Source organism: Macaca mulatta, chromosome 13, assembly GCF_049350105.2.
Source record: "Macaca mulatta isolate MMU2019108-1 chromosome 13, T2T-MMU8v2.0, whole genome shotgun sequence".
Classification (NCBI taxonomy): domain Eukaryota; kingdom Metazoa; phylum Chordata; class Mammalia; order Primates; family Cercopithecidae; genus Macaca; species Macaca mulatta.
Genome location: NC_133418.1, coordinates 23177267 through 23192336, shown reverse-complemented (window position 1 = coordinate 23192336; position 15070 = coordinate 23177267). Strand labels below are relative to the sequence as shown.

The following is a 15070-nucleotide window of genomic DNA, read 5'->3' as shown; positions in this document are numbered from 1 at the left end:
CAGTCCTTTCTTCTGAGATCATGCTCACCGAGTGGAGAGGAAATGTAAAAATGGCCTTTCTTCTATGAAATAGCGGTTATAGTGGGTGCAACTTGTTATTTTTATTAATGTTCTTGTAAAAATTTGAAGTTGTTTGCCCACGTTTTTAAAAAGATTACTGGTATGATATATTAAAATATCTGTGAATGCCGGTTTTACATCACAGCTCTAATCACATCAGGCCTCCTGCTCCCAATCTTAAAATGTGAACGCCTCTTCCCACAGATGGAAGGAAACCCCCTCACTACCCCAAATCCTACTCCCCATCCCCACTGCATTCACCAGGAAGGACAAAGGTCAACCAGCGAAGACAACTTTAAGACTCTTATCAGTCTGGAGATGGCACCAGAGGAATTTACATTAGCAAGCTTTACAAACTAGCCTTTATCTGACATTTCACCTTTCCACAAGTCACTACTCTTAGAGACTCAGAGTCCTTTTTAATTCTCTTGTCATGTCTCTAAAACTTTACTGTTCTTTGTTGAAGACACTGTATAAAATGGAATTCAAAGCCACCTCTTTGAAAGCTACTTATTCCCTGGGTGTCTCCCATGTATATATGAAATATACATATTAATAAACATCTGCTTGCTTTTCTCTTATTAATCTGCCCATTCCAACTAAGAACTTATGAGAACTGAGAAAAAAATAGTTTTCCTCTCCTACAAAGTCTTCCTGATCGCCCAGCCACTGGCAGTCTCCTCTTCCTCACAGGTCTTTTGGATCTTCTTTGTGGCATTTAAATCTTGGCTTGTTTGAGCTTGTTAGCCACCCTGTGCTAAGAAGGAGCATGAATATATGGTGATTACAAACATGGCTTTCTGTCAGAACGGTCTAAATTTGATTCTTGTCGGCACCACTTACTAACTGGGATAAGTTTCTCAACCTCTCTGAGCCTCAGTTTCTTCATCTGTGTGAGAGGGTGATAGAAGTGCCTCTGAGGTGGGCCCTATAGGAAGTGAAGTGGCACAGTGCCTCCAAGGGAAACCTTTAAGCCAGCTTCATAGCTGTGAGGACCACGGCTTATCCTTCTGTGTCTCCCTCAGGGGCCAGTGCTTGGCCTGACAGACTCGTGTCCTCACCTCGTCATTTGCTGCTTCTCTTGTGACTAGCACAAGGCTCAGCTAGTACCTGTTGGCCTGAACATGAATGCGCCTGGCCTCAAGATAATCTCCAGCTTTCCAGCTTTTTTTTTTTTTTTTCTGAGACGGAGTCTCGCTCTGTCGCCCAGGCTGGAGTGCAGTGGTGCGATCTCGCTCACTGCAAGCTCCGCCTCCCGGGTTCACGCCATTCTCCTGCCTCAGTCTCCCGAGTAGCTGGCACTGCAGGTGCCCACCACCAAGCCCGGCTAATTTTTTTTTGTATTTTTTTAGTAGAGACGGGGTTTCACCATGTTAGCCAGGATGGTCTCCATCTCCTGACCTCGGCCTCCCAAAGAGCTGGGATTGCAGGCTGGTCCAGGTTTTAAGAAGGAAGAGGATGCTGAGGAAACATGGCGGATAGGAGGCAGGACTAACTTGCAGCTCCTCAGACAAACAGAGCAGTGCATGGAGACCCACATCGTGAACTTTGGCCCCAAGCACTTCCACAGAAACATACCAGGAAAGCCGAGAGAGTCCACAGACCCTTTGAAGGAGGTGGATTGCCACTGCAGGCTCCATGGGACAGTCGAGGAACTGTGAGTTCGCTTGTTTTCTCAGCTGGGAGGCTTGTAGCCTGGGGCAAGTCCTCAGCCTTGCTCACCAGCTTCCTGGAAATAAACTCAGTGCTGTTGGTGGGGCATGGTGGGAGTGAAGCCGGACTTCTGGGCTGTGGACTGCATGGAAACTGGGTGAGGCCTGTGGCTGCCAGCTTTCTCCTACTTCCCCAGCAATCTGTGTGACACAGCACAGGCAGCCATAATCCACCTGGGAACGTAACTTGATTGGCCTGTGAACCATACCCCCAGACCCCATAACTGCCACAGCAAGCCCTGCCCAAGGAGAGTATGAGCTCAGACACACCTAATCCTGCCCCTACCTGATGATCTTTCTCTACCCGCCCTGACAGCCAAATATAAAGGACATAATCTCTTGGGAGCTTTAAGGCCAGGAGTGGGTCTCACCCACTGCCTGATCCTACCCGTACTGATGCATTCTTGAAATCACCAACTCCTAGTTGGAGGCCAACCAACATAAAATCAGTGTAGTTAACAAAAATACAAGGACCCTCACAGAGCCTACTTCACTCCCCTGCTACCTCCACCAAAGCAAGTGCTGGAATCCGTGGCTGACAGACCTGAAGATGGATCATATCACAGGATTCTGCAGATACTCCCTAGTACTAGCCCAGAGCCCAGTAGCTTCACTGGGTGACCAGGTCCAGGAGAGAAATAACAATCACTGCAGTTCAGCTCTAAGGAAGCCCCATCCCTACGGGAAGGGAGAGCAGCACATCAAGGGAGCACCCCGAGGGACAAAAGAAACTGAACAGTAGCCCTTGAGTCCCAGATCTTCCCTCTGACATAGTCTACCCAAATGAGAAGGAACCAGAAAGACTATTCTGGTAATATGACAAGATCAGAGCAGAACTAAATGAAATTGAAACAAAAAAGAAAAACAAAAGTAAAATGAAACAAAAAGCTGGTTCTTTGAAAAAGAGAAACAAAACTGATAGACCATTAGCGAGATTAACCAAGAAAAGAAGAGAGAAGATCCAAATAAGCTCAATTAGAAATGAAATGGGAGACATTTCAATACTACAGAAATACAAAAGTTCATTCAAGGCTACTATGAACACCCTTATGTGCATAAACTAGAATACCTAGAGGAGATGGATAATTTCCTGGAAATATACAACCCTCCTAGATTAAACCAGGAAGAAACAGAAACTCTGAACAGAACAATAACAAGCAGTGAGATTGAAATGGCAATTAAAAGTAATTGTAACAGAAATGGTAACAAAAAAAAGTCCAGGACCAGATGGATTCACGCTGACTTCTATCAGACATTCAAAGAAGAATTGGTATCAATACTATTGACACTATTCCAAAAAATAGAGAAAGAGAGAATCCTCACTAAATCATAATGCCAAACCAAGAAAGGACATAACAAAAAAAGAAAACTACAGACAAATATCCCTGATGAACATGATACAAAAACCCTCACCAAAACACTAGCTAATTGAATCCAGCAGCATATCAAAAAGATAATCCACCATGATCAAGTGGGTTTCACACCAGGAATGCAGGGATAGTTTAACATTCACAAGTCAATAAATGTGATTCTTTACATAATGAGAATTAAAAACAAAAATCATGTGATCATCTCAATAGATGCAGAAAAAGCATGTGACAAAATCCAGCATCCTTTTATGATTAAAAACCTCAGCAAAATTGGCATAGAAGGGACATACCTTAAGGTAATAAAAGCTATATATGACAAACCCACAGCCAACATTATACTGAACTGGAAAAAGTTGAAAGTATTCCCCCTGAGAACTGGAACAAGACAAGAATGCCCACTTTCACCACTTCTATGTAACATAGTACTGGAAGTCCTAGCCAGAAAAATCAGAGAAGAGAAAGAAATAAAGGACATCCAAACCAGCAAAAAGGAAGTCAAACTGTCGCTGTTTGCTGATGACATGATTGTATACTTAGAAAACCCTAAAGACTCATCCAGAAAGTTCCTAGAACTGGTAAATGAATTCGGCAAAGTTTTAGGATACAAAATTAGTGTACACTAATCAGTAGCTCTGCTATACACCAACAGCAACCAAGCTGAGAAACAAATCAAGAACTCAATCCCTTTTACAACAGCTGCAAAAAAGTAAAAATAAAAATAAATACTCAGGAATGTACTTAACAAAGAGGTGAAAGACCTCTACAAGGAAAACTATAAAACACTGCTGAAAAAAATCATAGATGACACAAACAAATGGAAACACATTTCATGCTCATGGATGGGTAGAATCAGTATTGTGAAAATGATCATGCTGCCAAAAGCAATCTACAAATTCAATGCAATTCCCATCAAAATACCACCATCATTTTCACAGAACTAGAAAAAACAATCCTAAAATTCATAAGGAACCCATATAGTCCCAAAAAGAGCCCATATAGTCCCATATAGTCCCAAAAAGAGCCCATATAGTCAAAGCACAACTAAGCAAAAAGGCAAATCTAGAAGCATTGCATTACTCCACTTCAAACTAACTGTAAGGCCATAGTCACCAACACAGCATAGTACTGGTATAAAAACCAGCATACAGACCAATGGAACAGAATAAACAGAATAGAGAACCCAGAAATAAAGCCAAATACTTATAGTCAACTGATCTTTGACAAAGCAAACAAAAACATAAAGTGAGGAGAGGACACCCTATTCAACAGATGGTGCTAAGATAATTGGGAAGCCACATGTAGAAAAATGAAACTGGATCATCATCTCTCATCTTATACAAAAATCAACTCAAGATGGATCAAGAACTTAAATCTAAGACCAAAAACCACAAAAATTCTAGAAAACCCTTCCAGACATTGGGAAACCCTTCTAGACGTTGGCTTTGGCAAAGGCTTCATTACCAAGAACCCAAAAGCAAACACAACAAAAATAAAGACAAATAAATAGGACTTAATTAAACTAAAAAGCTTCTACACAACAAAAGGAATAATCAACAGAGTAAACTGACAACCCATAGAGTGGGAGAAAATCCTCACAATCTATACATCCGACAAAGGACTAATATCCAGAATCTACAAGGAACTCAAACAAATCAGCAAGAAAAAAAACAAAAAATCCCATCAAAAAGTGGGCTAAGGACATGAATAGACAATTCTCAAAAGAAGGTATACGAATGGCCAACAAACTTATGGAAAAATGTTCAATATCACTAAATATCAAGGAAATGCAAATCAAAACAGCAATGCAATACCAAGTTATTCCCACAAGAATGGCCATAATAAAAAAAAAAAAAAAGATGTTGGCATGGGTGTAGAAAAAAGGGAACACTTTTACACTGTTGGTGGGAATGTAAACTAGTGTAACCACTATGGAAAACAGTGTGGAGATTTCTTAAAGAACTGAAAATAGATCTACTCTTTGATCCAGCAATCCCACTTTTGGCTATCTATCCAGAGGAAAATAAGTCATTATATGAAAAAGATACTTGCACACGCATATTTATAGCAGCACAAATATATATATATATATATATGGGTGCTAAGCTGTAAGGACTCAAAGGCATAAGAATGATACAATGGACTTTGGGGACTCAGGGGGAAAGGGTGAGAGAGGGAGTGAGGGATAAAAGACTACACGGCAGGTACAGTGTACACTGGGTGATGGGTGCACTAAAATCTCAAAAATCCCCACTGAAGAACTTATTCATGTAACCAAACACACTTGTTTCCCAGAAACCTATTGAAAAAAATGTAATCACACACAAAAAGAAGTAATGCTGAAGATAAAATGATTTTCATTCACAGCCCTCGCAAAAATTTTTAGAAAAAAAAAGGAAGAAGAGAATGTTACAGCAGAATGCTCCTTCCTCTCAGAATAGCCCCTCTGTCTCTATCTTTCATTGGCGCTTTCCCCACCCCCTATAAAAATCTACCTTGATCTCTGTCCATTTTCTAAACCAGTTCTCCAGCCTTCCTGTTAATTCTGGGAACTAATCTGATTTTTCTGAATACTTTTTAAAAAAAAATCAATAAATTTCTGTTTAAATTGGTCTGAAGTCTATTTCCACTGCTTGTTCCACAGAGACCTGACTGATGCACGTGGATCCACCCACAAGGATTAATTTGCCACACTAATTGTTGTCAACACTTCGCATTTGGGTTCCTAAAGTATGTGATGTATATCACTGGTGGTACATAAGATCAATTTCAGATCTCAGTATGTATTTCTGTGTTTTAATAGTATTATTATGTGTTTATTTTAAGATGTAATAGAAATACACAGTCCATTAAACTTATGATTTCATGGATATCAGTGCCATGCCCGGGAGGAAGCAAAAGTGAGCAATCTCTATTTAAAAATATGTACAATCATACAAGCATTCTCAGTGTAGTGGCTTTTAAATTTTCTACCCATTAACTAAACATGGTTCCATTTGGGAATAAATTCCACACTGGTCTCATTTTGGTGGGAGACAGGGCTCTGCCTTCCATTTCATAACCAGAAAGAACCAAGTACTCCCTTCCTCCTCCCTGATGGTGAGGAGAGTATGGGCACATGAGTCTTGGCTTATAGGCCACATGGATGCTGTTACTGAAGACTTTGAATCTGAAGAAGTGAAGCAAGACACAGAAAGCACTGGGTTACCTGTGGCAGTGGCTGCTATCCTGACCACTCACTTTATGAGTGAGCATTTTGATATCACAAAGCACCAAACAAGATCCAAAACATTGCAGGAGTCTGTCAAGGGTCACACAGCTATCGAAGAGTAGGGCTCATGGTGGGACAGGACCTCTCCTCCCAGCCGCATGCACTGTACTACATTCACTTGTAGAAGAATATCAGGTTTGTCTCTGTGAGTCAGCCACCCCATGAGCGCTGTCCCCAGACATGCTGATGCTAAGCTGGGCTCTAAGCTGCACAGTGGAAACCTAGAAAAGGAGCACAGGTTTCACTTGAGAAGAATGTGAGAGTGTTGGCTCAACTTTCCACCATGGGCATAAAGGTACACAAATTGCACAGTCCCCCAGCATGGCTGGGGAGCAGGAGGGGAAGCCGTCCCACAAAGAGCTCTGGCTTATCCTACTGACATATACAGACCATTTCTGGTTCCTATACCTCAGAAGATGTGGAAGAGGTAGTACAGATGGTGGCTTGGCTGCTCAATGTCTCTCTTAGTATCCATCCAACTCATTCCTGCAGTGCTTGGAAAGCTAAAACCCACATTTCTCAGACTCTCTTACAGCTAGAGTTCCAGATGTGACTTCAATCCTGCTAGGCAGATGCATTCATGGCAGACTTAAATTTGGAATACATTATTTAAATAGAGCCATCTATTTTCTTTTTTTTTTTTTTTTTTTGAGATGAAGTCTCGCTCTTGTCCCCCACGCTGGCGTGCAATAGCATGATCTCGGCTCACTGCAACCTCTGCCTCCTTTCTCGGAGGAATTCTCCTGCCTCGGCCCCTCTGAGTAACTGGGATTATAGGCACCTGCCACCACGCCCGGCTAATTTTTGTGTTTTTAGTAGAGACAGGGTTTCACCATGTTGACCAGGCTGGTCTGGAACTCCTGACCTCGGGTGATCCGCCCAGCTCAGCCTCCCAAGGTGCTGGGATTACAGGCATGAGCCATCACACCCAACCTAGAGCCATCTATTTCCTTACTGCATATTTTAGCAAGCACAGCATGCTTCAGGAGGCAGCTTTCTGATCTCTGGATTATAGGTAAAGCCGTGTTTTTCTGGAGTCAACAGCTGTGTGATCCCTGCACTGGGCCCCAGTGCTGTGTTGCTGGAGCCAGCAGTGTAGCAGCGTCTTCCTGATTGTGACAGAGATGATGGCTCTCCAGCAAGCCAGTTTTAGAGTGTCCCTCTGGGAATTATTCCTAGATGTCCAGTTGAAAGCCCATTCCTGTGGTCCTCCAGATGATTCTGTAAAAACCAAATTCTTTATATGGAAACATTTTCCCATTAAACTAGCTAGGGTACTTTCTATAGTCTTTCACTGAATCCCAACAAATTAACCAACATTTCACCCTTTTGCATACCTCTCTGCTTGTGTGCATTCTTGGCTGTGTCCAAAAATCCCCTTGCCTTTACTCTGCCTGGATAACTCTTCCCTTTACCTTAACACTTGGTCCAAACATCTCCTCTTCTTTGAAGACTGTATTGCCTATTTAGTGTAGGATTTAAAGTTAATTATTGCTTCTCTTCATTCCCATAGTCTACATTTTTCACCCTCTCCCTCTTCATCTCCCTCTTCCTCCCTTCCTTCTTCCCTTCCTATTCTTTTTCTTTCTTCTTTCTTCCCTTTCTTCCTTTCATTCTTTCTCCCTTTTTCTCATTTATTCATTTAACATACGTTTATTGAGTATCCACTACAAGTCAGTCACTGGAGATACAAACACACAGGGCACAGTCCTGCCCTTGAACTATCTACAGATTCATGGAAGGGGTTCACAATTAACATGTCATTTGGCAAATGCTATGCTGGGGGTGATCCAGGGTCTCGTGGCTGCCGAGAAAAAGCTGCAGGGCTACACATAGTTTCCGAGAGGGGTTGAGTTTACAGTTGAGCTCTGAAGTATGAATAAAATTAACTAGGGAAGTAGAAGAGGAAGGATTTTCTAAGCAGAAGTTGAGATACAAGTTCTGTGCAAAGACAGAACTTGTGAGAGACGACAGCATCCTGGAGAGTCTTTAAGAACCTCATAATCATAATGGCTGTTATTAAACCTGCTGCATGTATAAGGATCCAGAAGGGCAATGGAGAAATGGCCTAGAGATTGGCAGGGCCCAGAATCCAAGGGGCCTTGTCTGTGCTACAAACATGTGGGGAGCCATTGAGGAAAAGACAGGATGCCATCCCTATGTAGCAATGTGGACCTGCTTTAGAACAAAGCAAGACTGGGAATTCCCATTTGGGAGCCCCTCTCTCTCGCAAGAGAGAGCTATTCTCCTTTCTCTTTCTTTTTCCTATTAAATCTCTGCTCCTAAACAACAACAACAACAACAAACAAACAAACAAAAAAAGGAGGCAAGACTTTGTGGTAAGGAGACTAGCTGGGAGGTTGCTCAGTGACCTACGGATGAGGAGACAAGGGTCTAAGCCACAGTGCTGACCATGAGGATGGAGAGAAAGCCCTAGAAATGTTTATTAGGTAGACTCAACAGGACCTAGCAACTACTGAATATGGGAAGTGACTATTGAATGTAGAAGGGCAGTAGGGATCAAGGGTATTATTATTTAAAGGCTTAGATAACTGGCGGGCGGCAATAGCATCATTCATTGAGAAAGATGATACAAGAGGTGGAGGAACAGATGGATTCTAAGGGTAGTCAGGGAGATGGTTAATTCCATTTGAGTTGTGTTGTGTTTGAGATGCAGATGGGATGCTAAATGGAGTGTCCAGTTGGAAACTGGATGTACAAACCTGGAAGCTAGAAGAGAAAAATGCACTAAAGATAAAGATCTGTCAGTTCTGGTTGAAGCTTGGAGATGCCTGAAGGAGATAATGTGGAGTAAAGGGAAACCCAACATTTACATTATTTTGTAGCGTCATTCAAAAAAATTATCTCTTCTCCCTGTTTGGTGAGTTATAACATTATTTTTATCTTTAAGTCTCTATTTTTTACAATAGTATCTTGAATATAATAAAAGCTCAAAAGGTGGGAATAAATGAGGCATTAATGCATTAATTAGGTCATTTTAAAAAGGAAAGACTTTAACAGTAACTAGAAAATAATATCTTCCTCATGATCTCAAGAAGAGGCACAGGTTAAGGGAGAATCAGGAAACAGAACTATAGGATACGTGATAAAGAAAAACCACACAAGGGGGACACCAGTCTGAGCCTGAGTGGCAGTGGCCAATCAGAGCATCATAGAGAATCACAGGAGCCCAGATACTGACCTTGAGGCCACCTGGAATGAGGACTCTTTCCCAAATGTCCCCAGTTCTCACCCCAGTCAGTTATAGCTCTATCCCCTTAAAATTGTTCCTGGCCTTCCTCTAATGTTATTTGGAGATCTATTAAGAACGTACATGTCTTATGTTTACTAACTACGAGTGAAGTAAAACTTCCCTTTCTTTGCCCTAAAAACGTCTCCTCCAAGCCTCAATGAGTGTCATGTCTAAAGTGCTAGCCACTTCCCTTTGCTCGACCTGAGAATGCTATTACTCTCTGAGCTGCATGCAAGGGGCCTCAGAGGCTTCCTCCAGTTCCTCCAACCCCCCCACAGCAAGTGACTGCTTTGCTTTCCAGTGGTTCCCTGACCCATGAAGTCCGTAGGCAGAAGTTGCAATTGTCTGTTGCTGGCCATGAGGTCATGCAGGTAGGAGAAATCTTGCAGTGGCCACAGCTCTCTCTAGGGAGCCACAATGGAAATGAGTTGCTGTGAGAAACCCTGGCAGTTCTGCAAAATTACATGCATCACAGTGATGATTTGCTTTCTTCCATCTGCTATTCAGTAGAGCTATTTATTCCAGCAAGCATTAATGCAATAAAATCTATCTAGGCTTACTGTCAACACAACTCCCACGGCACTCTCCATTTCCTTTGGAGAACATAATTTGCAGCAAACCTCCACTTCTCTGCACACCTTCACTCTTCATCTAATAGCATATTTTTTTCTGCACAGCTGCATCACTATCCAAAATTATATTGAGTATGTATTTGCTCAGGCGTTTATTGTCTGTCTCCTACCACTGGAATGCAAATTCCTTACTATGTCTTATTCACAGATGCATTTCAATGCCCAAAACGGTACCATGCACAGAGCAGGTCCTTGATAGTTACTTTTTAAATGAAAAAACCTATCTATTTTTTTCCATTCTCTTTTCTAACTGTTTTCTTAATTCATGCCTTGGCTGAGACCTGGCTATCCTCTGGTACCATGTTTCCCCTGTATCTTTCTCAAGGAGAAGAAGCTCATGCCCCTACCATCTGGATATCACAGGACCAGCATGGGGTCATCTCTTTACTGATGTTTTCAGATTGTGACTTCTCCAGCCTTTGTAAAACAAAAACAAAAACAAAAACAAACAAAAGCCTCAGTCCTTTAACGTTTTTTACCATCCTGTCTCTCTTTGTGGCTTTCAGCTACTGACTGCCTAGTCATTCTCCCGTATTTATTAAATATTTGGCACTGGAACCAAGCTCTCTTCTTTGTCCTAATCCCCAAAGAGTCTTAATGTCCATTTGGATGACTAACACCATGACCTCTCTGTATAAAGTACTGTACCACCCTCTGACCACAACCGATAGCGGTCTTGTTCTCTCTCTCCATTATTCCCATTGCTCTGGTATTTCAACCACACAGAAACCTTCAGTCCTTTAACCTGCCAACTTTGCTCTACCACCTCCTCCTTGGAGGTCTTCACTTCCTTCAGTTGCTCACTTGGACCGTTCTTTCATCAATATTCTCCACTGCTTGGCTCTGTTGCCCTCCCATTGCACTGTGGGGCAAAGCTCTGGATCTGTCCAAGGTCCACCCTCCCAGACTCTAACCCAAAGCCACTAAGCCCTTTAGGAGAACATAACAGAACCTCACCCTGCGCATTGATGATATCCAAAACTAACTGGCCTCATGGTTGCTTAGCAAACCTTTCATGTTTCTATAATGAGCTGGCTGACCCATCTCCACAGAAAATATTTCCAATCTTCTTCATTGACTTCAATCTCCTAGTCCATCTCCCTTTTCCTCACTTATAGCAAAGTAACAGAAGCTGGTAGGACACTTTCTCAGTTCCCCATCAGCCCTCATTAAAACCTGTTGAAACTCTCTTTATGCTTTCCCTCTTCTCTCTCATTCAATAGAAGCAGGAGCCCACTCTTACCCAAGGCCAGTCTCTCTGCATTTGCTTTGTGTCCCAGTCAGCCTCCTCAAGGCTCTCACATCATCAGTCATCCTCAGTCACTTAGTCAGTACCTCGGTGTGTCTGGCTTCGTGCTAAGAGCTTGGAGTGCATGAGCGAACTCAGTCTTCCCCCCAGAAGCCTGTGAAGCAGTGGTTCTTATTACTCTACACCCACTTTACTTAACCATGTTTACACAAAGGGGAAGAAAAATGCTCTATGTTCTTTATCCCACTATTATTAAATGAAACTGCCTTTAGTTCTTATTTCATTTCAGCTGAGAAAATCTTAAGAGCCCAAAGGCCTGAGTTGTTGCTTATCATACAAATAATATCACTTATAGTGCTTCTAGTCTTCAGAATTAACATACAAGCAAAAAGGTATCTGATACAGGTGACCCCACTCCTTCACAGCTTCAGTGGTTCTGCAACATAAACTTGTTCGAAGAATTCATCTGAGAGGCATTAAACTGAGAACAGACGCGAGACTAACACTTTTTCTTTCTGTGCATTATAAAAACCTGTATAAATATCCATTGCTATCACCAACTTTTCTGTTTTTCTTTTTCTTTTTCTTTTTTTCTTTCTTTTTTTTTTTTTTTTTTTTTTTTTGAGATGGAGTCTCATCCTATTGCCCAGTTGGAGTGCAGTGGCACCATCTCGGCTCAAACTTCGCCTCCCAGGTTCAGGTGATTATCACGCCTCAGCCTCCCAAGTAGCTGGGATTACAAGAACAAGACACCAAGTCCAGCCAATTTTTGTATATTTAGTAGAGACAGGGTTTTGCCATGTTGGCCAGGCTAGTCTCAAACTCTTGACCTCATGATCTGCCTGCCTCGGCCTCCCAAAGTGTTGGGATTACAGGCATGAGCCACCACACCCGGCTGCCATCTCCAACTTTTCTGTTCCTAGTTAAAGTAAATATGTCATTGCAAATATTTGAACAACAGGGGGATCTGTTATGAACATAAATTCCTTATGTTTACTAATCAGCGTAAGACACTGAAGTTTCGGAAAATGTTTCAACGTACTGTAGAAACAACCCTGAAAATGAAACCTGTAATTTCTTGTCCTAATTGGCAACTTGTTACTGTTCTGATTTTAAAACATGCCCATGAATTCTTTGAGACTTTTCTCATTAAGAGGTGTATGATTTTCCTCTCTTTGCGTGCATGTTACTCCTCCCTTTGAAGTATGATTTTCCTCCCTTTGAGTGCGGACTGACATTAGTGAATAGAATGAAGCAAAAGTTATGCTGAATGACTTTTGAAGCTAGGTCATCAAAAGTTACACAGTTTCTGCCTGACTCTCTCTCTCCTAGCCCTTACTCTCGAAACCCACTCACCATATTGTGGGGAAGCCCAGGTGTCATGAAGAAGCCAAGCAAAGGTGGTTTGGCCAACAGTCCTGCTGAGTTCCCAGCAGAGATCCAACCTCACCAGACCTGTGAGGAAGGCAGTCATCTGACCAGTCCAGTTCCCACCCTTGGACTCCTCTCAGCTGATGCTGAGTGGAGTGAACACAAGATGTCCCTACGTCCCTAGTGAGTCCTGCCCAATTACAGATTCACAAAGGAGAATAAATATTCTCTTAAAAAATTTCTTATGGAGCGTTTTATGAATTTGCATGCCATCCTTACACAGGGGCCATGCTAAACTTCTCTGTATTGTTCCAATTTTAGTACATGTGCTGCCAAAGCAAGCACAGAATAAATGATTCCTATTTTTAAGCCACTAAGTTTAAGGGTGGTTTATTCCACCGCAATAGCTACATGAAACATAGATAAATAGATAAATGGAAATAATACTGAAAAAGTATTTTCATATTTTTAATGATATAAATTTTTAATGGTATAAATATTGAAAAGATTTATTGCTACTTCTAAGGAAGGTCACTGACTTTTTTTTTTTTTTTTTTTTGAGACAGAGTTTTGCTCTTGTTGCCCAGGTTGGAGTGCAATGACATGATCTCGGCTCACTGCAACCTCCACCTCCCCAGCTCAAGCGATTCTCCTGCCTCAGCCTCCCGAGTAGCTGGGATTACAGGCATGCACCACCATGCCCAGCTAATTTTGTATTTTTAGTAGAGACGGGGTTTCTCCATGTTGGTCAGGCTGGTCTCGAACTCCCCACCTCAGATGATCTGCCCACCTCGGCCTCCCAAAGTGCTGGCATTACAGGTGTGAGCCACCATGCCCGGGCATTTTTTTTTTTTAAGATGGTGTCTTGCTCTGTCACCCAGGCTGGGGTGCAGTGGCATGATCTCAGCTCACTGCAACCTCCGCCTCACGGGTTCAAGCAATTCTCCTGCCTCTGCCTCCCTAGTAGCTGGGACTACAGGCGCATGCCACCACACCCAGTTAACTTTTTATTTTTAATAGAGACAGGGTTTCACCAGCATGGCCAGGCTGGTCTCAAACTCCCAACCTCAGGTGACCAGGCTGCCTCAGCCTCCCAAAGTGCTGGGATTACAGGCGTGAGCCACCACACCCAGCCAGTCACTGACATTTTTCTTTGCTCCCAGATTCACTAGAAAATAACAAAAGCATGACTCTCCTACACTTAAAATTTTTAAAGTAATTTGAGTACATCAATTTCATTCAGTTTTCTCTGATGAGAAATAACAGAGTGAAAATGTGAATTCAGGCAGGTTTGCTTGAGAGCTCATGCATGTATTCATACTGTAACCTCGCCCTGTTTTTTCCAACCTGTCCTTCTCCACTGGCTCCTTCCTATCAGCTTTCACACTTGTTTGAACCTGCCACATCTTGACAGTTTCTTCCCTTAGCCCCATGACTCCCTCTAGCTACACCCTTCTCTTTCTCCCTTCACAGCCAAAGTTATTAAAAGAATTCTCCCTACTTACTGTCGCTGTGTTCTCACTTTCTACTCACTCCTGAAGACGCTTCATCTTCACTTTTGCTCAATCACTCTCCTGAAAGCACTCTGGAGTTTTTAGCTCCTAGATCCAATGGACACTTTTTAAACTTTTCCAGACTTGATCTACTGTTAGTATTTGACACTGCTGGCTCTCGCCCTAAAGCCCTCTTATATAGACTTCCATGATTCCTCTTCTCCTGATTTTCCTTCTGCCTCCCCAGACCTCTCCTTCTAAACCTCCGTTGAAGGCTTTTCATCTTCTGCCTGCCTCTCAAATATCTCTCTCTCCTGGGCCACCTCCTCTCTTAAACTAATCTCTCTCTTCATTTCATTCACCTCATAAGTTCATCCTGTGCTGAAAACTCTGAAATTTATATCTCCATTCCAAATTTCTCTCCTGCAGTCCATGTCTACACGTGTAACTGCCCACTGAAATCCTCTACCTGGATGCTCATATACATCTCAAAATTCAACATAGGCAAAAGCAGAGCTTATCATTTCCACACTCTCTGCCCCCAAACTACCACTTTCTTCTCCAGCATTGCTTATGTCAGTGAATAGAATCACCATCCATCAATAGAATCACCATTCATTAGTAGAGACATCTACCAATAGACACCAAAACAAGAAACCTTC

The 15070-nt window shown here is 42.3% G+C and overlaps 1 non-coding gene across 1 annotated transcript; it reads right to left on the bottom strand.

The window, feature by feature from the left end:
- Window positions 1-13148: 13148 nt before the first annotated feature.
- On the bottom strand, window positions 13149-13260 carry LOC114672085 (U6 spliceosomal RNA). Its single transcript, XR_003722275.1, has one exon. It is a non-coding gene; the product is annotated as a U6 spliceosomal RNA (small nuclear RNA).
- Between the last annotated feature and the right edge of the window lie 1810 nt (window positions 13261-15070).